General features: G+C 38.3%; 1 protein-coding gene and 2 long non-coding RNA genes across 10 annotated transcripts in view; 1 reads left to right on the plus strand and 2 right to left on the minus strand.

Annotated features, from left to right (window-relative positions):
* The window catches only part of il1rapl2 (interleukin 1 receptor accessory protein-like 2), a 363,155-nt gene that overhangs the window by 246,009 nt on the left and 94,398 nt on the right, over window positions 1-22,748 (minus strand). The gene's annotated exons all lie outside the window — the stretch shown is intronic.
* Window positions 14,455-21,975, plus strand: LOC127374119 (uncharacterized). 4 transcript variants are annotated; one of them, XR_007886998.1, is made up of 6 exons: window positions 14,455-16,379; window positions 18,333-18,443; window positions 18,994-19,104; window positions 19,655-19,765; window positions 20,316-20,426; window positions 21,431-21,975. It is a non-coding gene; the product is annotated as an uncharacterized LOC127374119 (long non-coding RNA). The 4 variants fall into 4 exon arrangements; XR_007886999.1 differs by lacking the exon at window positions 20,316-20,426; XR_007887001.1 differs by lacking the exon at window positions 18,994-19,104.
* LOC127374120 (uncharacterized) lies at window positions 17,356-20,994 on the minus strand. The gene is made up of 2 exons (XR_007887002.1): window positions 20,697-20,994; window positions 17,356-18,713 (listed from the first exon to the last, which is right to left on the minus strand). It is a non-coding gene; the product is annotated as an uncharacterized LOC127374120 (long non-coding RNA).

The following is a 22,748-nucleotide window of genomic DNA, read 5'->3' on the forward strand; positions in this document are numbered from 1 at the left end:
CTTTTGGCAGAGGAGCACACTCAAATAAGCCGAGAGAGCCTCAGTTAAGTTCTGCTACAAAATCAGCTTGGCAATAAATCAAAAGTTGGTGATCATCAAGAGCCCATGCTCATTTGACTTACATGAGTGTACGCTATTTACTATGAATTTATACTAATAAGAGGAATTTCAGACAAAATTGATGAGTAAACTGTCTTCAAAAGATGTGTAAACTGAATTAATTTACACTACATCCCGGCTGCCACCCATATTAGTTTCTGATCAAAGCTGCGTCAAGAGCTAAGCTTTGAAAAACTATTTTGTGGTCAATGAAAACCTGAAATTCATTAAACCTGCTTGTAAATAAGTTGGTCCTGTGCTTGTGTTGAACACTGATGGACAGGCAGTGAACTGAATTATACACTCAAGAGAGGGTGAAGGAGGAAAATTCTCATTTGGGTCAAAAGCGGCATTCTGTATCCTTGTTAGGGTCAATCATGCGGTAATTCAGATTCAATGTTCTATATTGATATGATTTGTTTCAATTATGTAGTGTATTGATCGTATAACATGACAGGGGATTTGTCAAGATGTGACAAAGTCAATTTTTTCCGTGTATCGTCTGCCTGAATCTATGTGAATGCAGAGATAGTATTATACACCTCTGTGTAGTGTTTGGCATTCAGTAACACATTTATACTACATTAGCTCTTTGTGTTTCTTTTACACATTGCTACTTTAGTTGCACAGGCCGTATAACTGTGAACTTCCTCGATATGTCAATATGGAATAGGCGGTGCTAGAAACTTTAAGATGTAAAGACTAGAACAGGGCTACCTGGTGAATTAATGTAGCTGGTTAGTTAATGGCTAACACACTAACAAGTCCGGAACAGTTACTTCGCCATGGCATTTTGCTCTCAGGATTGCACAACATTTATTAAATTTTCTCTCTGAGATAGCTAACTTGCTAACTATCAGCAATTTAGCTTTCCAACTAATAGTAAGCTTGTGGCAATACGTTTACACAGCCTATTCAAAATAAATTTGTCTTATAAATATCCAAAAGCTCTTTTGTGGAAGAGTTTATACTAAGTGGATGAATTAACACATCTACTAGTATCCTCCATTTTGAACTCTGCAGCTCTTTATTCCCTATATGAGAGGAGAACTGGATACAGTGGCCACGCTAGTGCAATAAAATATTGTGGGCTAAAAATGATTTCCCCCACAGTTATAGAAGAGAAAACTGTGAAACTGTTGACATGACACCTCTAGCTGTAGACAAGGGCATTAGTCTTTGTAATTTGAATGTTGTTCCATGAAGGTTTACGTTTTTTTGTTTGTTTTTGGGAAACTTATCCAGTGCCTGGAAAGATAATTTGTATGTATATGTGGTCATGACATTGTAAAGTCAATGGGCCAGCAGGATAAACAGTAATGAGCATGTGTAGTGGGCTGCACAGCGCTGAAGCCACCAAAGTTGAATCTACCTCCTACATCTACTTTCTATTATCATCATTTAGTTCCTGTTTCAGTATAGATTTGGTTGCAGGTAACCATCACTCAAAAAAAATCACTGAACCTGTGTGTTTGAGTAGCTCAGACTGGCAGGGAGGGAGGGGTCAGCAGCAGCCACAGACTCCGCTATCTCCTAAGCTTGTCAAGCATGCTGTCGGATACATAGGAGACATTTCACAGGTGAATACACACTCAAACACACACAGAGGGAGTTTCAGGGGAATGCCAAGGGTGAGAGAGAAAGGAAAACGGGTGATAGAATTTCAGTCCTCATTTAAAAATCAACAAACACTTTCTCCTCCCCTCTCTTTCTCGCTCAGTAATCGACAGCATGTTGAGTTGAGAATCTCCAGGCAGTTACTCACCAGTTCTGCATGGATGCCTACCAATTGGAATACCATTACAGTCAAATCACACACACACACACACACACACACACACACACACACACACACACACACACACACACACAATCACACGCAGTGATGTGAGTACATATACACAGCATGACAAACACGTCTACAATAGCAGTAATGAAGCACACGCACACGCACACAGGAATATGTATAGTATGTGTGTGCATGCACCTATACACTTTTAACAGGAGGAAAGAGAACTCATCATTTTCCATCCTATCTCTGTCTCTGTTAGTGTCCCCAGTCATGCTACAGTCGTCTCACTGTCATTTATTCTCTCTCTCATTCTGTCTTTTTAATGTCAGCAGCAACATTTTTTTTTTTCCCTCCACTTGGACAAGCGGCAGATGAGATGGGGTCGACTTGATTTGTTTCAACCGCCATCCTGCCGACGGAGTTGGTTTGATTTGTGATGTGCTCTGACCCTCTTGCCCTGCAATACAGCGTGTTTGATTTGTGACCTGCTCTGTCTCTCTGTCTCGCCGCTGTTGTGCGTTTGATTTGTGGCGCTCTCCGGCCTTCCTGGTCCGCACCGGGGGTTGAGAGGGGTCGGACATGGGGCTCGGTGTCCTGCAGTAACTAAGCATCTCTATTTTTCTTCTCTTCGGGTCAAAGATGACTTCTTTACTCAGGATGGAATCAAATCAAACGTACCTTAAGAAAATTAAATGATTGCAACCCTGCCTTCTGTCCGTCTACCTTCTGATGTAAGACATTTGCATATTGCATTCCAACAGCTGACATTTGGATGACGAACTAACATTGTTTGCCGTCGCACTCCAGTCCATGAATTAGATTTACTCTGCTTATAAAAGACAATGGCTGCTAAATGCCATATCTCTCTGTGAGTGAGGGTGTGTGTGTGTGTGTGTGTGTGTGTGTGTGTGTATGTACGTATGCAGTCTGGTTATTGCCCATAACAGCGTCTTTCTGTCTCCCTTATGTCTCTGCAAGGAAATGAAAAGCCAATCACTCTTTTCTTCTATTTTCCTCCTACCATCTCCATCCTTCTCTCCGTCTTCCTTTTTGCAGTAAACATGCAGACTTGTGTGCATTTATTTGCAGTCGGCTAATACTGCGCTTATTTACCAACCACACTTTCACGATGACCTTTAAAGAGAGAGGGAGAGATGATCTAATGAGGAGGACAGGGTGGCAGCTTAGAGATGGAGGGAGAAGATGATGAGGGTGAGAGGAGATGGTATGATTTCAGTCTTGTGTGTGTGTGTGTGTGTGTGTGTGTGTGTGTGTGTGTGTGTGTGTGTAGGTCTGTGTGAGTGTGTTATTAGGCATATTTTTACTCACTGACATTTAGCTGCCAAACACCGACTGTCCCTTTCTATTTAACTCTGCCTTCTTAAGAGATAGAGAGAGCAATCTGCTAATATCTCCTGGAGCTGCAGACAAACCCACTGACTGACTGACTGACAAGATAATTATTTGGCTGCTTTTATATTTTTCCTTATATGAGGAAATGATATGACTAACTCTTATAGACTCAACATACTGATTTTTGGATTACAGTTTCCATAATGCCTGAATTTGTAAACAGTAAGTATAATGTTGCCATTGTATCACTGAGTTATGCTGTGGGCTACAACTTGAGTATGACTCAAGTATGTTTTCATGTTGGTAAATTGGTATCATTAAAAGTATGCCGAATTAGCTATTAGCAGTTTTACCATTTTCAGCGTACCCATGGATGTAGACCGCTATCACTGGATTACTTTCATATTGAAAAGAACTTAAAAATGTGATGTTCTGGAGTTAGAAGGAACATATTGTCAGTTCATGACAGACTTCAGGAATAATGCTTACCTCTTAAAGCCCAAGTCACTACTATGAATCCAAAGTAAGTGTATCATGTCCATGTGTTCACTGAGCTATGACTCAGAGAAGAAGTCATTACTCAAATTGCGCCAATCAGGCACTCATTGTTTTAAATTCCCTTCTTTGCCTCTATGAGCTGTTTGTCTCAGCCACTGCTTCAGCTCCAACTGCTGACCATGCTGACGAGCCGGCCAAATCAGCACTCAAACTACAATAACTAACTTCCTGTTGTTTTCAGAATGAACCCGTCCCTTTCACCACACACAGCATCTCTCCCATGCATCCCCTTCAACTCACCCTTTTGGGAAGCCAAACCCTCACTGTTTTAAAAACCCCTGTAATATAAGAAGACTGAAGAATTTGAACCTGGCTGGACTTCTTTCCTGGGACAGGTATTGGTTTCTAGGGCCTGAGGACTCAGATAATTCAAATATTGTTAACTTGTCCTCACAGGATCTGCAATAGTTATGTTTCCCCATGCATTTATTCAGGGTTATCATTTGATATGGCACCCTTCTGTAAATGCTTTATTATTCAAGTGGTTAACCAGCAGTAGTTGACTGTTCAGTTTGTCCATCTGCTCTGTTCATAACAAAATAAACAACATCAGATGGTGTTTTTCTGTCAACTACAGCACAAACACTCTGCTAGAGCAATGGCATTACAAAGAAAATGCACACTGTGTCAACTTGACCTCAGCCTTTCAGCAAAAAACATTTTAAATCCTGGATCGTTCTCACTGTACTGCCAGAAAATTGTTTCTATTAAAATGTTGATGATGAATGAATGCATAACTAAAAGCAAGTGTGTTGTAACCTGCAGAGTATGAGCTTTTTTAGGCAGACATTGAAAACCCCCACTGACGTCACTGTGGCCTGACCTGTTTAACCTTTATCAATACTTTTTGCTCATAGCCTCTACTCCTGTTTCTTTTCTTGCTTTGTTCAGCAGTGCAAACTATTGCCGGTAAGTGTGGAACTTTACATTTTGGCCAGTCTTTCTCTGCTATTCTACGCAAAGGTAGACAGGCAGGTTGGCCATCATCATTTTATTCTGTTAGAATGAAATGATTGGCTGGGCTTATTACAGGCCTGTGACTGCTACAAATACTGGATTCCTTTACCTTTTCTTTTCCAGAAGATTTGATTTATTGATTGCTGTCAGGAGAAGATAATTTTAACAAATATAACAAAAAATGCTTCTGAAATACATTACCTACCCTACTTTAAGATGGTGGTTGTGAAAATAGCTTTTCCTAATTAGCATCTAGCATCAATCCTGCGGTGACACCAGTCCAGTATGTATGTGTGTGTGTGTGTGTGTGTGTGTGTGTGTGTGCGTGTGGCGTGTGACGACAAAGAAAATGCTGCTTTTGGACCCAATAAGGTCGCTTCACTCTAGAAGACAAGATGTCACACATATGCACACACACACACACACACACACACACACACACACACACACACACACATACACACAGGGATAATTAGCTGGTGTGAATAGAGGGCAGCAGGCAGGAAAAGGTAGAGAGAGAGAGATGGAGAGGTAATTGGTGCACCTGTCTGCGAGGGAAAAGACAGCTCTATCCACACACACACACACACACACACACACACACACACACACACACACACACACACACACACACACACACACACACACACAGGGACACGTGTAGACAGAGACACTGACATGCTTGCATGGACGTATACCAAAAACTCAACACATACTGACGCAAATGTGTGTGACGTGTGTGTGTGTGTGTGTGACGTGTGTGTGTATGTGTGTGTGTGTGTGTGTGTGTGTGTGTGTGTGTGAGAGAGAGAGAGTGAGAGAGAGAGAGAGAGAAAGATTAAGAGAGAGAGTGAAAGAATAAGAGAGAGAATGCCCCCAGCACCTCTATTGAACAGTTCACAGCTTGGCAGCCAAATGTGACAGCCGAAAGCCAAATTTAGTTCTTTTCAAAATAGTTTTTGTAGGCCAGTGCAAAGTATTCAATACTTGGTTGGCTTTGATTTAGTTTGGTCACAATGTAAGTTGAGAGCAAGTTTACTTCTAAATCAGTTATTTGTAGGTTTAATCATAAACTTTTGCATTATTAAGACAATTTAATGATAATATCCAAAATTTTAAAACTATAATGTATTTCTTCACACACTTTCCAACTGACTGCATGTTAAATAGCCTTAAAGGAGGTACGAACTGACCACCTGTCAAATTCATATTCCAAACAAACTGAAGAAGGTATATGACCAGAAAGCTTCTGTAAGAATTTGGCTTGCTTTCAACAAACAGCTAACTAAGCAAACACATTAACACTGTCAGTAGAGTTATACAATTACAACTTTATAAACCTTTGCTAACATTACCATTAACATCTGTTTTCTGTTTACTTACCAGTATAGCAGAAATGTTGTGTGTCAATCGTCATCCTTTTACTCACCAAGAGCCAGTGTTAACTCTTATTTTGATTCTGCTTCTTTCTTTCACCACCTAACATGGTTTCTTGAATTGTTGATTAATGTTTTAAACTAAAATTATTTCATATATCTCTTTTAAACTGCAATGTGCATCATGCATGATGGTGTTTCTTTACTACAAATCTTACTCTTTTCCTGGATTTATTTGTATAGTTTAGTATTGAAGAGAATATGCATAACTGATCATAGTAAGGGCTCTTTGCAGCATTATAAGAAGTACATTGATCAATGATGATGTGAACATAAACATGACTAAGAGTCTACAGCCAAGCTAGTACTTTCCCTTGAGGATGTTCTTGTGAGCATGTCAGGATCCTCATAATGACTTTGACCAAACTATAAAGATCACTATGGATGCGGTCCTTTTACACGCATACCTTCAGAACTCTTCACAACTGTCAAATAAAACAGATCAAATACAAAATATTGGCATTCATGACGACAATGGATACAGAATTGCAACATAAAACCGTGGAGCATGAAGAAGATTTACAAGCTATTAAAATACTGTTTTATAAAGTATACAGAAACCATTTGATTCCACTGGCTTTATTGTAAAAACCATTTGATTCCACTGGCTTTATTGTAAAAATTACAAGGTGGACTTACTTTGTACAGTTTTATAGAGATATGGATAGAATGCAGTAGTGGGGTGCACTCAATGACAAATGTTTGCATTATAGGAATTATTAATATAGCAAATATGTTTCAGATAGACACAGGATGCTATGGAGAACGCATGAATTCATTGACTTAAACTATTATTTAAAAATAACTGCAGGAGCCTAATTAGCTATCAGAATAGACCATCTGAAACTGACATAGCTTTTCATTTCAAAGTGGATATGGACAAATTCAAAGATGAAAACCTGTAAATGTGTGAACAGCTCTCTGGCTAGAACAGCCATGTGGAACCTGCAACCATGTTAAAAGTACCATGAAAATGAACTTATTCAACATCAAAGCAGACATCATCGAAAACCAGATACTGTAGAGTATGTCAATCATAACATGGATTCAGTGTGACTAAAGGCTCAGCATGTAAAGAACAAAATAAACTGACAAGGACATCAGAGGTGAAGCCACTGAAACATGACACCTGGATTGCACAGCTTGAGGCCACTGTACATTCTGGTCTTGATGATGGGTTACATTACTCAACTTTGTGATCACTTATTGCTGTTGTTTGCTTTTGTTAAACATGAACGCTATTAGAAACAAGAAAGACAAGAAAGAAAGACCATGGCTGCGCAGCGAGAGCAGAAAACCAAAGACAAAGTTTTCCTCCCACACTGTTATATGTGCCTGTGTCCATGCGTGTTCTGCATGTGTATTTGTGTGGGTGTGTGTTCACAGACTTGTTCTCGCTCCCAGTGTGAGTGTGATCTAGATCCAGGGATTCTGCTAAAATTTGCCGGGCTGCAAGCCAAGCATTGTGTTTCACGCCAGACACAACCAGACACACACATGCACACACACACACACACACACACACACACACACACACACACACACTCATAGGGATCTTCCATTGTCTTGTTAGACGTGCTCTGTACTGACCAAATGTGGCCAAGTGTGACCGAGCACACACACATACTGTATGTGTGTGAGTGAACAGACACTCACTGCCAGTACTATTTCCTTTAAACACTGCATGTGACATCCATGTGCCTGTGTGTGTTCATTCACGCATGTCTGCATGTGTGCATGTGAGGGAGCCATCAGGTGGAAACTAGTACAGATAAAACTTGTTTAGAAGTGAGTGGGCTTCATCATTTCCATGCTGCTGATTGTTCAACGTCCAAGCATACACACACCACACACACACACACACATTCTCTCTACGCCCAAGCACTCAAATTCATCTCAAATAGGCAGAAGGCTTTGAATAAGCATCCAAGCACACACATACAAAACCAGGCGCACACATACACACAGATCCAAAAGTGTCTTTGTGTATGTTTTCAAAAGTTGGCTGCTGAAAATGTATAGAACGTCAGCAGCGCAGTTGGCGGCCATTGTTTGCACCGACAAACTTTGCAGTCTTTCATTCTTGGCATAGAGACCTTGGAAAGGATAATTTTGTCACTTCTGTAACTTCAAGATGAAAGTTAATAGTGACTTCTGAAGCATTTATTTTATCTTTCGCAAGTTTAACATTTTTTTTTTAACATTTAATGTAATTAGTTTTGCAGGTATTTGGTCATAAACCAAAACTACAAGACATAAAACTTTTGCTAGAGGGAAATTAAAAATATGATATGTATATAAGAACGAGATATACTTGCTTTTAATTATGTGTTTGCATATGCATGATGGCTGCCTTGCATATCCTGCATCCATTTGGACTGTTGTGCACATCCTCCCAGAAAAACCCAGAGTAAGGCGTAATTTTAGTCAAGGTAACGATGCGTTTTATTTGGTCTCCTGTCAATGACGTGATATCCCCTTTATGCTCTATAGTTTCTATAACTTCCAGGGAAATACGTGATACGTTTGACAGGAAGAAAGTCAGTGAAAGTGACTAAATGTAACGTTAATAAGACCATGAATTTCAAGATAAAATGCTATGAATTTTGAGTCTGGACCAAAGTGGTGGACTGACTTACCCACACTGCCATCCCCGCTAGTGTGGCTAATTATTTTGTTACTTTAACAGTGATGTGCAACCAACCAACACCGAAATCCTTCCAGTGGCGATGTTTTTAGATCACCACTGTCCCAAAACTAAATATGTATTAATGCTGCTTATGCTTGTCACAATGATGTGATAATGTTTGCACTGACATACACAAAAGTAGCTTCAACAGTTAACTGCCTCCGAAAAGATTAGCAGTGTGGCTCTGTTTCAGTATGCTCGCCAGATTAACTTCTTACTCACATCTTTCAGCAGCACATCGTCTTTCTCCTGATTATGTTTTGTGGAACACATGAAGATTTCCTTCCATAAATGTATAAATCGTATTACTTACATGTGCTTCCACATTTCCATGAAATTACCATGACATTACAGATGAAATTACATCACAACACTGACAATATAACTGATTAACATGGAATTATATCTGACATCTAATTATTCTTGGGAGAGAAAAAGTGCATAACCACTATTTAACATGTAAATACAGGTTTAATGTACAGATACACACACTTCAGCCTGGGTTGTACAGTATGTGTGGAGAGGCTCAAGGCCAAAGGTTGCCTTGCTGCATGTTTATCAATGTGTGTGAATCATTCAAACACATACGCCTTTAACGGACACAGAAACATCTACACACACTTCTAAAACTTTAAAGGATTACGATTCCTCCTGTAACAAATTAACATCGAGCGTGAATCTGGCAGTAGACAAATCATTCTGTCCATGTGCGTATTCGCGTGTGTACGCAGGCATTAGTGCTTCCATGCTACTGTGTGCGTGTGTGTGTGTGATATCCATGCCAGAATATTGGGAAACAAAGACGTATTGTCTCTCTTGTAAATTTATATGCAGCCAATTTATCATATATGGAGCTATGTGTGTAAGTGCATTTATGTGTGTGTGTGTGTGTGTGTGTGTGTGTGTGTGTGTGTGTGTGTGTGTGTATCTGTGTGAGGGACAAGCTAAGGGAATATGTTAAACTGTAGATAAATTAGGTTACCTCCACATAGACCATTTCGCCTCGACTAAGTGAAATAAAGTAGGGATACAAATTGGCTGTGTGCACTTTGACCACTGAGTTCATTGTGTTGTGCCAAGATTCAACAGGCATTTGCATGAGGCCAGTATTACTCAACAGGCAATTGAATCAGCCATTAAAGACACTTTTTTGCACAAGTGTGCTTCTTTGTCATCATCTGAAAATCAAACCTCAGCTGCCTGATCTGTCTAGCTTCACACCAACTTCTACTCTCAGTATAGGCCTATGTTGTCAAAATTGATGTCACTGCAAAAAATTTGCCAAATTTAAGAGGTTAATATGTCTGTGTTTTCAATACTACAATTGGTCCAGAAGTGTTTAGCCTGGGTTAGTACATAGACTAGCACAGAGGGAATCGACTAGTCTAACTCAGCCAACTCTAACTAGCCAACACATTACTTTAAGCATAAGCTTGGTCATTAGAACTGACCATACAAAACCTTGTAGATTTTATGTTTAAAAAATATATAGTCATAAGGTTTTCCAGTGTTAACTAATTTTGTTAGCTACAGTAATTCATATTGTCACTCTATCCATGTTAGGGTTATTAATATTCTGACTTTGCTTGTCAGCATTAAAGCTGTTAGCCGCTGGTTCACTTTTGTGTTCTTTTTAGCATTTAGCGTAAAGCTAATTGCAGCTCACATTACTTGTATAAATCTGACTGATGGACTCTTGTGCACTTTGTGTTTCACAGTATTAACTTAATAGACAGCTGTAGATTTGTAGCTATATGCAATGACATTGTGTGTGTGGAGTGTGTCTGTGTTTGTCTTTCAGACTCCAGTTGTTTCTCTTACTTTTCTTCGGGCTCTCTTCTTTTCCCTATTTGCGTGTTTATAACATTCATTTTGCTCCAAGTTCAAACATTTTCAATTACCGTGGATGTCATCCTCGGTGTACGCTGTCTTGTCTCCTGTATTTGTTCCCGTCTCTCCACTGACTTAATGTCACTTTGAAAATGTAATTCCCATCCAGTCAGGACACACTTTTCAAGGTGTTTTTGTTTTTTGTCTTTAATTTTAGTGTTTTAATTGAGTGGTTTTACTGTGTAAGAGCAGCCGGTAGCACTGGCTTGAAGTGAACCATGTAAGTGCGTGACTCTATCATCCACTGTGGACCTATATAAGTCTACACACTCACTGCTGACTGTATACTGTTTTGCAAGAGAGGTTTAAAATATCCTCCTCACCGCTCTAATGGATTTGTAGAGGAGGAAGCAGCTATAAGAGTACTTCACGCTGATACTGGGGAAGGATACATGCATATACGTATATACGTACACGCACTGTTGAGATCACACTGGTGTAAACAGCTTCCATTTTTAACTCTGTGTCTGCCTGTCTGTCTCTGACTCTCCTCTAAAAATACTGATAAAAATTGACATACAACCTCTGTGTCTGGTAAACACACATACACCCATCTGCACAGTCATGGTTAAAAAAACCAAGTAAAGAGATTAAAATAAAATGAAACAAAGTGCAATTAATAACTTACAATAATTAATACAATGTTTTGCGGCCTTAACTAATATGTATAAGCAGCTTTAGTACAATATTCTACCTTCAAACCATATCTTCATTATATCACCTTCTACGTGACTGCATTACCTAATAAAAATCACCCTTAAGACTTCTCTGTACATTCAAATTCACATTTGCTCTAATTAAATAGTCGGCTAATAATGAAGACATGCCACCCATTTCTGAACTGCTGATTAGCGGTCAATAATACGCACTCACACTGTACTAAAAATATTATTGCAATTGAATTTTCTTAATATGGCTCAACAACCCCGGTGCCCTCAGAACTGGTGAGCAAAGAGTTTGAAATGCCTTGCAGTTTTTTGATTATCACACTGCACACAGACACCTGGCATTAAAATGTATCTGGGAAATCTTTTTCCATCAACACACTTGTGTATTAAGAGGTCCATTGAGAGAAATGATTTTTGGCAGAGCTAGCCTTAATATGAAGAGCACGTTAAGTTGAAGAGGGCTCCACTAGTAAATTTATTTATGGCCTGAATGGTTGTATTAATTTGAACTATAATCGAGATATTTGAAGATGAAAGGAAAACTTTCATAAAATATACTAGCTATTTCTTACCAGAGCACTGAGAGCAAATCTGAGCCACTTTAAATGTAAAAATACTGCCATGTTGCCACTCATTGAATTACTGCTTTTTCAGCCTTTTGGCTCTGATTTCTCCTCCTTCACTTGCTGCTATACACACCACCTCCCTTATCGTCTGTGTCTGCTGGCCTCTTAACTCCAACAATATGTGGCCACAATCTGCTTCCAGTTTGACAGTCTCATTTAGCCTCAGGGGTACACAAGCTAAACTGACGTAGTGGGCGGTGAGGCTGCCCTTTTGAATGTTTTCCTCAGTAATGACATTTCATATCAAAATAAATCCTGTGTTGAATTAAGGGTCCCGGGAGTGATGGTGGTGGAGATGAATAAGTAAAGCTGGGAGCTTTGTTAACTGGTGCTAACTGGAGATTTTTTTTCCTCTGTGTGAGCAAATGTAATTCGTTTAACTTGTAAAAAAAAACAACCGCGTTTAGAGGGTGGTGGGGGTTCAGGTCCCACTCCGGGACTTTACATAAACTGACATTTTGGATCTGTGTAGCTTGTGCCCGCAGGCCTCTTTCTTTTACAAGTCATCAGTCCATGTTTCTGACTAATGTTCCTTCTCCCTTTCCAATGCAGCTGAAATAAAACCACTTCAGGTGGCTTTTACCGAATTGTGAAGATGGCAAATGCATATATTATACAAGATAAGGTTTATTTTAAATGAATTAAGCTTGGCGGTGTAAATGAAATGGAGAAGTTTTGTAGTGGCCTTGTGTCTGTTTGATCACTGACCTAACACTGTGGTCTGTATTAATCACTTCGACACTGTGAGAGCTCCACCTGTCTCCGCTGTTGTCTCTGCTCTGCTACTGCTACCTGGATGCTCATGTTAACACAGACTGCGACATTCAGAAACAAATCAGCCATGTATCACTGGCTGCTTTTCATAATCAGCTGCTTTGACTGCTACAATCTCACCCGTAGCAGTATATCTAAAATCACAAATGAATGGCTGAGGATCAGTTGGTTAGTTAGCCAGCAATAAAGTTTATCTAATACAGACAGCCTACATTCTCAACATGTATCTACAGTACACTGCATAACCCTTTTCTCCATCCCCCTCTTTTCAGGAGGAGGTAAAATTGTAGCTTGATACTAATAAGGGAAAAAAAACATTAAGCTAACAATAATTACATGTAGATTTTAACTAGTGGTGCAAGAGTCACTCACATAAGCTGTCAAACTGCCAGTGCAAGTCAAACCTCAAACAAAAACTGTAGAAAACATGATCTGTTTTACATATTCACTGAGGAAGGTTACAGTCTCCTCCACACAGATCTGATATTTCCGTCTCATCTGTGGAAGCTTCAGTGGATGTTTAAGCCACACTTCATGTAAGGCGTTATTTATTCACTGAGTCTGTTTCCATTGCACTTTGTGTTGTTTTTACCGATACATCAACTTTCCTACCAAGAAGAATAAAACTTTTTTTTTTTTGCATTTCAAAAGGTTTTTTTATGCGCAGATTGAAAATGTGCATAAAAGCAAGAGGATGGAAACACATTTGGTGATGCTAATGTCACTTTAACTGCATTGAAGTTGTGAGTGAAGCTCTATAACTCTACAACTGCACTAGGCTGTTGCATTGTTCTTCAGCTGGAATGAACCCTGTCCAGACAGGGGGTTTCTGTTTACCGACAGAGTTAGATACAGAGAAAAAAAAATACAAAAAAGGAATTTTTGTTTCTAGATTAATACAGAAATGATGACAAAAATATTTAATGCAAACATTTTTAACATTATATATTTAAGTTTCTACCTCTCTTTTCCCATTTATTACAAATTTCCTGATATATAGGTCTCGCTTAATCTCTTTCTCTGTCTTTATCTCTCTCCCTCTCACACACCCGAGGGAGGGACAAATGTGACCTTAATATTTTCATCTCTTTTCTCTGCCCAAGATTTATATGCCAAAATAACACATCGCTGGGTGTCAAAATGACCTTAGGTTTTGCAGAGAATGTGTCTTTAAGTGGTTCGGTGTGTGTGCACGTGTGCATGTGTGTGCGTGTGTGTGCGTGCATGTGTGTGTGCGCACACAGTTTGGCACCAAAGGAACACCTACCACCTAAGGCTCTTTTTTCTGTCACTCACTCCCTTTCTTTCCATTTTTTCCTTCAATCAATGTCTTCACACCTTTCACTCTCTCTCTGCCTCTCTTCCTCTTTCTTTCTGGTTCTTTACTGCGTTCCATCTATTCTTCCCCTCCCAAACTTTGTCTTTTTGTCCCGCACTCTCTCTCATCTCTCTCAGCTGGAGAAATAGTCACAGCTCTCTCTTTTTTTGGCTCTCTCTCTATTACCAGTGGGGAGTTAAACTCAGTTCACAGTTTTCTGTGATGTCTGACTCTTATTCCCTTCTCATAGCTGGAGGCAGCATTTCAACACATTGCCATGATGTAGTGCCTGTGTGTGTGTGTGTGTGTGTGTGTGTGTGTGTGTGTTGGCATTCATCACGTCCTGGGGACAACAAACTGTTTACACAGTCACGTCATGGGGACCTCTAACAGTATGGGGACGAAAAATGAGGTCCCCTAAAGGGAAACTCTTTTAAATGAATGCAGGAGTCTATCTGAAGGTGCCTGTGTGGTTTTTAGCTTTGGCCCATTGGGCATGTTTTCCAGTTAGTGTGTGTGTGTGAACGGGGCATGCTTGCGCCCCCTTACTGTATGAGCTGGTAAGGCACTCACCGTTCCACACACACAGATCTTCCAAATATGGTATGTTACCGCCCACTTCCTGGTCCCCATTAAGAAGGATTTTAGGAGCAAACACAATTTTCAGTGTTTAAAGGGAGCATCGCAAAGGCCCTTCAATTAAAGATGTTTGTCACATAAAAAGAGGAACAACAACACCACAAGGTAAGCAATATTATCTTATTTACTTACTTGCTATAATCATTATTTGTATAGATGACCATTTTAAACCACTAATGAGGTTAATTAGTGTTAATTAGTTAGTAGGATAGCTAGTTAGCTTTAATTAGCAACAGAAGGCTAGTGTAACTAGCAAATTTACAATGTTTTACTAACAATGTTTTTAGCTTTCCCTGAAAGCTACTGTTAGTTGTTACATGATGGATGGATTATGTGCATTTCTAGGAGTTTATACCAACTAAAAAAAGTGAAATATTTTTCAGTGTGTAACAGAGAAATTTAAAATACATTTCCAGGTAATGAATTTAGTAATATATAGAGGTGTAACTTAATCCTAGGTATATATAGGTGAGATATATTATAGAAAAATTGTAAAGAGATGTTTTGATGATTTAAAGCAAGCTGTCCATGTTAAGAGAAAGTGCATCTGGACAGGTATTTTTGGGACCTGAGCTTGACAAGGCTGCAATTTGATGTTTGTATCTTTAAAGTGACTAGTGAAGTGATTCCACATGCCTCCTCTACATAAATGGGTCCTGATTGATTTTACTACCAGAAAAAAAGTAAACTTAGCTTACTTATAATTATTAATATTAATTTATTATTAAAAATTAATAATTTAGAATAGGGCATGGCAAGAAGGGAAGGCATCTGACACTGAGCCGACAGGAAAGGGCGAGTATGGGGCAAAAAGTTATAGAGCTAAGCCTCTGAACACCCACACAGTTTTTTCAGTTTATCTTGCTGATTATTAGTCTTCTTGGGACTGTATGGGTGTGTATACTGTGATTGATTGACATCTTCCTGAGTCTTCTGTCAGCTTTGTTACACCTGTTAGGGCAGGACAAAATATACCTTCACCATTCGTATTGGAGATTTAGATTTGTGACCTCATGGAGTTTCATCAAAGCTTAAGCCCACCCTAAACCTGAGCAGAGGTCTAATCAGCCATAATAACTGAAAACACCTGTGTGGATGTTCACTTAGAGCCTCTAATTGTATTGTAATAGAACTAAAGCCAAAGCTGTCTCATTAAACATTTCTCTGCAGTTTTAAATGCCACCAAGGTCAGTCCTCTTAAGGATGCCCTTCAGCATGTTCACTTCATATACATATTGAAAATGATTTTGAGACATTTAATTGCAAAACTTCAGGATGCATTAGATAAGCTTAGGTCAATAAAGCTGCCATCAAATGCACTAATAATTTGGAATTGTGTTTTTAGGACATATTGCCACAGACTAATTAACATTCGTAATGTCCTGTTTTTTTTGAAAATGTATTACTTTGTCTTACAGGACGTGGTGTATTTGCCCTATCTTCATTCTTCAAAGGAGATTTTGTACTGGAATACAGAGGAGACATGATAGATGATGCAGAATCTCAAAGGAGAAGGTGCATGTATCACTCATCATGTGTTGCATTCATGCTTCATTCAAGTGGAGAGGGAGAACATGGTGGTAAGATTTTACATTACACCTAAACTATACTCCTTATGCTAAACCATAATAATCTCCTTACAGCTCATAGTTAAAATGAAGGCACTGATTGTGTTGTATACAGTTGAAACCAGAAGTTTACATACACTATAAAAAGACGCATACGCTTTTTTTTCTCACTGTCGGACATGAAATCAGACTTTTCCTGTTTTAGGTCTGTTAGGATTACCAAAATTATTTCTATCTGCTAAATGCCAGAATAATGAGAGAAGGATTTTTTTAGACAATCTTTTATTACTTTCTTCAAAGTCAGAAGTTTACATACACTAAGAATACTATGCCTTTAAACAATTTGGGAAAGCCCAGATGATGATGTCATGTCTTTGGAAGCTTCTGATAGGTTTATTGACAACATATGAGTTAATTAGAGACACACACCTGTGGATGTATTGTAAGGCACACCTGAAACGCACTGCTTCTTTGTGTAACATCATGGGAAAGTCTAAAGAAATCAGCCAAGATATCAGGAAGAGAATTGTGGACTTGCACAAGTCTGGTTCATCCTTGGGTGCAATTTCCAGATGCCTGAAGGTGCCATGTTCATCTGTTCAAACAATTATACGCAAGTATAAACACCATGGGAATGTCCAGCCATCATACCGCTCAGGAGACGGGTTCTGTGTCCCAGAGTTGAACGTGCTTTGGTCCGAAATGTGTATATCAACCAACAGATGATGCTGCCATCCCTCTATTTCACAGTTGGGATGGTGTTCTCAGGCTTGCAAGCTTCCCCCTTTTTCCTCCAAACTTAACGATGGTCATTATGGCCAAACAGTTTGATTTTAGTTTCGTCAGACCACAGGACATGTCTCCAAAAACTAAGGTCTTTGTCCCTGTGTGCATTTGCAAACTGTAATCTGGCTTTCCTATGTGTCTTTTGGAGTAATGGCTTCTTCCTGACAGAGTGACCTTTCAGCCCATGTCGGTACAGTACTAGTTTCACTGTGGATAAAGACACACTCTTACCAGCTTCAGCCAGCATCTTCACAAGGTCTTTTGCTTTTGTTCTTGGGTTGATATGCACATTTCGGACCAAAGCACGTTCAACTCTGGGACACAGAACCTGTCTCCTTCCTGAGTGGTATGATGGCTAGACACTGCCATGGTGTTTATACTTGCGTATAATTATTTGAACAGATGAACGTGGCACCTTCAGGCATCTGGAAATTGCACCCAAGGATGAACCAGACTTGTGCAAGTCCACAATTCTCTTCCTGATATCTTGGCTGATTTCTTTAGACTTTCCCATGATGTTACACAAAGAAGCAGTGCGTTTCAGGTGTGCCTTACAATACATCCACAGGTGTGTGTCTCTAATTAACTCAAATGTTGTCAATAAACCTATCAGAAGCTTCCAAAGACATGACATCATCATCTGGGCTTTCCCAAATTGTTTAAAGGCATAGTATTCTTAGTGTATGTAAACTTCTGACTTTGAAGAAAGTAATAAAAAAATGTTCTAAAAAAATCCTTCTCTCATTATTCTGGCATTTAGCAAATAGAAATAATTTTGGTAATCCTAACGGACCTAAAACAGGAAAAGTGATTGTCTAATTTCATGTCAGACAGTGAGGAAAAAAAAGCATATGTGTCTTTTTATACAGTGTATGTAAACTTCTGGTTTCAACTGTACATATGTTATGATGGTAATCTATTGTGAATCAGAAGTCCCTAGCAGTTTTATGTAATACATCTAGAAAGCTGATGGTAATGGGATATTCAGGACAGATTTTAATGGTTGATGGAGGAGGAGGAAATATTGAATTTGATGATTTTGTCGTTGAAGTTTCGTGCCTGTTGGCTTGAACTTAACTTTAGAAATTTGACATTAAGAACATACATTAGTGTAATTAAATATTATGCAGTGATAACATCGGACTTAAACTTTTTTTTCATATTTTGAAATGTTTGCAGATGACCATGAATGCAGCTGATGCTGTCATTCCTGTGGAAAGCTCCCAGCATGCTGTCTTGTTAGAGACGCAGATGACTGAAACTTTGAGTCCATGAGACACTAATCAACAGGTACATTCATGTTTAGCACTTAAACTTTACTCCTAGAATATTTCTAACTCACCGTTTGTTGCTTTTTATGCCCTTTAAGCAGGTAAATAAGCTGTTTTTTTAAATGCATCTAGAAACATAATGGTAATAGGATATTCAGGACAGATTTTAATGTTCATAGGGATGTTACTTTTGATTAAATATCACTCTATTCTGGGACATTCACGACGTCCCCATAGCACATCTTACATCAGTGTATGAATAGAAACTGTGTGTTAAGTATCTGACAACCTAGAGACTTGGTCTAGCATTGGTCCCCACAAGGAACCACAACATGGTGTGTGATATGTCCCCACTAAGCTTGTTTATTCAATATGTGTGAAAACAGGCAGAGGTTGATGGAGGAGGAGGGAATATTGAATTTGATGATTTTGTCGTTGAAGTTTCGTGCCTGTTGGCTTGAAATTAACTTTAGAAATTTGTCATTAACAACATGCATTAGTGTAACTAAATATTATGCAGTGATAACATCGGACTTAAACTTGTTTTTCATATTTTGAAATGTTTGCAGATGACCATGAATGCAGCTGATGCTGTCATTCCTGTGGAAAGCTCCCAGCATGCTGTCTTGTTAGAGACGCAGATGACTGAAACTTTGAGTCCATGAGACACTAATCAACAGGTACATTCATGTTTAGCACTTAAACTTTACTCCTAGAATATTTCTAACTCACCGTTTGTTGCTTTTTATGCCTTTTAAGCAGGTAAATAAGCTGTTTTTTTAAATGCATCTAGAAACATAATGGTAATAGGATATTCAGGACAGATTTTAATGTTCATAGGGATGTTACTTTTGATTAAATATCACTCTATTCTGGGACATTCACGACGTCCCCATAGCACATCTTACATCAGTGTATGAATAGAAACTGTGTGTTAAGTATCTGACAACCTAGAGACTTGGTCTAGCATTGGTCCCCATAAGGAACCACGACATGGTGTGTGATATGTCCCCACTAAGCTTGTTTATTCAATATGTGTGAAAACAGGCAGAGGTTGATGGAGGAGGAGGGAATATTGAATTTGATGATTTTGTCGTTGAAGTTTCGTGCCTGTTGGCTTGAATTTAACTTTAGAAATTTGTCATTAAGAACATGCATTAGTGTAACTAAATATTATGCAGTGATAACATCAGACTTAAACTTGTTTTTCATATTTTGAAATGTTTGCAGATGACCATGAATGCAGCTGATGCTGTCATTCCTGTGGAAAGCTCCCAGCATGCTGTCTTGTTAGAGACGCAGATGACTGAAACTTTGAGTCCATGAGACACTAATCAACAGGTACATTCATGTTTAGCACTTAAACTTTACTCCTAGAATATTTCTAACTCACCGTTTGTTGCTTTTTATGCCCTTTAAGCAGGTAAATAAGCTGTTTTTTTAAATGCATCTAGAAACATAATGGTAATAGGATATTCAGGACAGATTTTAATGTTCATAGGGATGTTACTTTTGATTAAATATCACTCTATTCTGGGACATTCACGACGTCCCCATAGCACATCTTACATCAGTGTATGAATAGAAACTGTGTGTTAAGTATCTGACAACCTAGAGACTTGGTCTAGCATTGGTCCCCATAAGGAACCACGACATGGTGTGTGATATGTCCCCACTAAGCTTGTTTATTCAATATGTGTGAAAACAGGCAGAGGTTGATGGAGGAGGAGGGAATATTGAATTTGATGATTTTGTCGTTGAAGTTTCGTGCCTGTTGGCTTGAATTTAACTTTAGAAATTTGTCATTAAGAACATGCATTAGTGTAACTAAATATTATGCAGTGATAACATCAGACTTAAACTTGTTTTTCATATTTTGAAATGTTTGCAGATGACCATGAATGCAGCTGATGCTGTCATTCCTGTGGAAAGCTCCCAGCATGCTGTCTTGTTAGAGACGCAGATGACTGAAACTTTGAGTCCATGAGACACTAATCAACAGGTACATTCATGTTTAGCACTTAAACTTTACTCCTAGAATATTTCTAACTCACCGTTTGTTGCTTTTTATGCCCTTTAAGCAGGTAAATAAGCTGTTTTTTTAAATGCATCTAGAAACATAATGGTAATAGGATATTCAGGACAGATTTTAGTGTTCATAGGGATGTTACTTTTGATAAAATATCACTCTATTCTGGGACATTCACGACGTCCCCATAGCACATCTTACATCATTGTATGAATAGAAACTCTGTGTTAAGTATCTGACAACCTAGAGACTTGGTCTAGCATTGGTCCCCATAAGGAACCACGACATGGTGTGTGATATGTCCCCACTAAGCTTGTTTATTCAATATGTGTGAAAACAGGCAGAGGTTGATGGAGGAGGAGGGAATATTGAATTTGATGATTTTGTCGTTGAAGTTTCGTGCCTGCTTGAATTTAACATTAGAAATTTGTCATTAAGAACATGCAGTAGTGTAAATAAATACTAAGCAGCGATTACATCAAATTGAACACTTGTTTTTCATATTTATGTTTACAATTACAATATTTTAGATGTAGTTATATTTTAAGGCTGTCTTTCAAACGTAAAAACAAGTCAATGTTTTGCCTAAACTTACAAATCGCAAATGTTGTAAATTTGATTTGTCCTAATTATTCAGATTCATTTTCAAGGTATATTTTTGTGACAGCACAAACGGTGTGTTTGCAGACAAAGGAATATTATCTATGTTCAGAAGTATAAACATTCACCAAGTCAGACTTCAGTTTCAAAATATTTTCTTGTGTTTAGACTTTTGCTGTTTTTAGGACCATTTGTTAACATCACTACTCCAAATATTTAAGTGTGTGAGAAAAGTATAATATAACATTTGCAATTAAGTGGTTGATTAACACTGTAGGAATTTTAAACAATTTTAATTGTATTGTCATAATATAGTACACTGGGATTGTGTTCAGTTCCAAGGATATATGTCTAAGTAACTTCTTTTTTGTCCTTAGATGAAAGGCACAGATGTTGAAGATTCAAATGAAGTATCCGACTCTATACAAGTTTGTATTGTTGCTTTCAGTTTTGTCTTGAGAGAACGCAAATGAGCAGGACTCAATAAAAAGTTTAAATGTATAATTTAAATGAGAGTTTGACTTCTTGAACTAACGAAATTATTTTTTACTATGAAGTAATGCAGCAAACAACACAGACAAACATGAATACTAGTTTTAGGGTTGTTGAGTATTCTGTGACTGAGAAGTACAATATTCCACAGTTTCTGGGTAGTTGACTGTGGTTAAAAATAAGAACCATGTGAGACGTAAACGAAGAAAAACCCTTACAGTGAAATTAAGGTTGAAAAGTTTGATGGGTGAGACAACAATTTAGTAATTCACTACTAAATTCTTGGTACTTAAGTGACCCCTGATATCAAGATTAAGTTAGAACAATGTCTCTAGTATAAATGATATGTAAATCATTTGATTCCCATTTTATTTGTATAACAAATTGTATGTTTACCCTGTTTTCGCTATAAATAAAAACTAAAAAAGTATATTGGTTCTGGAATAAATAATGTTATTGTGTTATGTACAGTACTTTTGTGCAGTTTGGTTTACAATGTGGAATTGTGATTCACAACAGTATCCAACCCTACTTAAGAATCCTCTTATATTACCACAAACCACGAGCACAGTAGTTCTTAAAGCTTAAAATACACATTTTCTTTAGTGAAAATATCCTAATGACACACTTTCTGCATTAATTTTGGTGCTGCTAAAGTAGATTATATCATTTGCATTATTGTGGTTTAATTCTAGTATTTGGTCTGATGCCTGTGGATAGCAGCTTGATAACTTTATGAAAAATCTATTATTAAAGACATAACCTGGTTGGTAGAGGACAGCTCCATTGCAGCTTCATAGCAGTTTACAGTACGAAGGAATCACAAAGTGGTTATATTATGCACTGCCATTGTTGTAGTGAACCTTGTGATCAAAAGAAGACAGGTAAAATGCAATAATCTGAGGATTATATCACTTAAGCTTGTTGTTTTACCATGGTCCCCATTAATCAATTGGAAATCTGTGTAAATTATGCAAATTATATTTAAATGAGGTCCCCCACAAACATGTTTACTGGATTTTACATAGGTCCCCAGTTAGCATGATGAAAACCTTACTTCATCAATTCAGATATTTGAAGTCGTGTATGAGCTAACCAACCAATGGTGAGTGTGCCTGATTTTTTTCATACCTCTAGAACCTCTAGAAAGGGTGGTCCCCGCAAGTGATGATCAGAAATTTGGTCCCCATTGCAAATGGTAAC

Source organism: Dicentrarchus labrax, unplaced genomic scaffold (genome assembly GCF_905237075.1).
Source record: "Dicentrarchus labrax unplaced genomic scaffold, dlabrax2021, whole genome shotgun sequence".
NCBI lineage: Eukaryota > Metazoa > Chordata > Actinopteri > Moronidae > Dicentrarchus > Dicentrarchus labrax.